Source organism: Gobio gobio, assembly GCF_949357685.1.
Source record: "Gobio gobio genome assembly, chromosome: 10".
In the NCBI taxonomy this organism is placed as follows: domain Eukaryota; kingdom Metazoa; phylum Chordata; class Actinopteri; order Cypriniformes; family Gobionidae; genus Gobio; species Gobio gobio.
Window position 1 is genome coordinate 14,546,076 of NC_137116.1, and position 2,500 is coordinate 14,548,575.

The following is a 2,500-nucleotide window of genomic DNA, read 5'->3' on the forward strand; positions in this document are numbered from 1 at the left end:
GATCAAACTTCCCTTATGAGGTTCACAGTTACAAAACAACATTTACTTTACTAATCCAATGACGAGCTGTGACCACAGGTATTCACAGTACTGTGGATGTGCTACACATTCAAAATAAAACTGATTAAATATATATTTTTTTCATTTAATTTGTAATTCTTTATCTATTTTATAATTACATTTTAGTGTTTTAATTTAAAATTGTATATTTATTTTAATGTTACATATTTTTGGTTTAGTGTTTTTTTTTAACATTTATTTTTCCATTTTAAATGTGTTTTTTTTATTGTGTTTAATCTGATATATTTATGATTACATTTTTTGTAAATGTTTATTTTACTGTAATTTTACATTTGTATGATTTAATTTTTAGCGGTTTATTTTTTGTGTTAATTTTATAATTTAATTTTTTGTTTTAATTTTAATTTTAAATATATTTATTTTAATTTTAAGAAAGTGTTTTATTTTAATACTTTTATTTATTTATTTTAATTTTATATATTTATGATTTAATTTTATTACGTGTTTTATTTTAATAATTTCTATTTATTTAGTTTTATTTTAATAATTTCTATTTATTTATTTTTATTTTATATATTTATGATTACATTTTATTGAGTGTTTTATTTTAATTATTTTATTTATTTTAATATTTAATATTTATGAATTTATTTTATCAAGTGTTTTATTTTAATTATTTTAATTTATTTATTTTAATTTTATATATTTATGATTTAATTTTATTACGTGTTTTATTTTAATAATTTCAATTTATTTATTTTAATTTTATATATTTATGATTACATTTTATTAAGTGTTTTATTTTAATTATTTTTTATTTATTTTTATTTTACATATTTATGATTATATTTTATCAAGTGTTTTATTTTTATTATTTTTATTTATATATTTAAATTTGATATATTTATGATTTTATTTTTTTAAGTGTTTTATTTTAATTATTTGTATTTATTTATTTTAATTTTATATATTTATGATTACATTTTATTAAGTGTTTTATTTTAATTATTTATATTTATTTTTATTTTATATATTTATGATTTTATTTTATCAAGTGTTTTATTTTTATTATTTTTATTTATTTATTTAAATTTTATATATTTATGATTTTATTTCATTAAGTGTTTTATTTTAATTATTTTTATTTATTTATTTTAATTGTATATATTTATGATAGCATTTTTAGTAAATGTTTTATTTTAATAGGTTTTATTTTTAAAACTTTTTTTGTCATTTTAATTTTTTATAATACATTTTTGTAAGTGTTGTAGTTTTTGTGTTTTAATTTTAAATTGTTTATTTATTTTAATGTTACATTTTTATGATCTAATTTTTATTGTTTTTATTTAAAATTATTATTATTAATTATTGTTTTCATTTTAAGTAAGTGTTTTATTTTAATTGTATTTATTGTATGATTTTATTGTTAGCGTTTTATTTTACTTGTTTTTATTTGATAATTATTTTTATTTATAATCAAATATTTTGTAAGTGTTTTTTTTATTTTAAATTGTTTATTTATTTTTATGCTAAATTTTTATGATTTCATTCTTAGCGTTTTATTTTAATTGGTTTATTTATTTATTTTAATATTTCATGATTTCATTTTTAGTATATGTTTTATTTAATTTAAATAGGTTTTATTGTAATTTGACATTTGTATGATTTCATTTTTAGCGGTTTATTTTAATTGGGATTTTTTTTGCGTTTTTATTTTAAAAATTTTTTTTTATAAATGTTTGTGTTTTATTAGTGTGTGTTGCGGTGAGGTTTGGCGCCATCTAGTGGATTCGACGAGAATAAAAAAACATTTTAAGGGAAATCACTGAAGATGTAAATATGATCTGAATATTCTTCGTTTTTAAATCGAACGACTCTTCACTCTTGTGTGTGTGTTTATTTACAGGTGAACATGGATAATGACACACACACACACACACACACACTCACACACACACACACACACACACACACACACACACACACACACACACCGTCTCCATTCACAACTTCACAGATGACGTCATCGGCAGCTGTTGCCATGGGAACCGGCTCCTCACGCGTGTCATGTGACAGGAAGAAGAGCCTGAGTGTCAGGTCAGATTTGGAGGATCAGCTTTCACTGCTCTTATTTATTTTTAAATATTATTCAATAAAAACACTATCAGAAATGTAATAAAACACATTATTCTGCTTGCGTGCACCATAAACGCTTCACATAATAATCTAATATGCCTTTACACTAGCCATAAATGATATGTCTTTGATTAGCAAACTTCATATTTGTAAGGTTTTCATAATTCATATGCTGATTTTCTCTAAAGTGCACAGATAATTAATAAATCACATTTAACCTGCTATTTATTATTTTATGATTTACCTTAAACACCCAGCGTTCATTTTGATAAATTTATTTTAAAAAAATTTCAGCTTCAGTGTTTTATTTTTGTGTTGTCGTTTTCTATTTTAATTTTACATT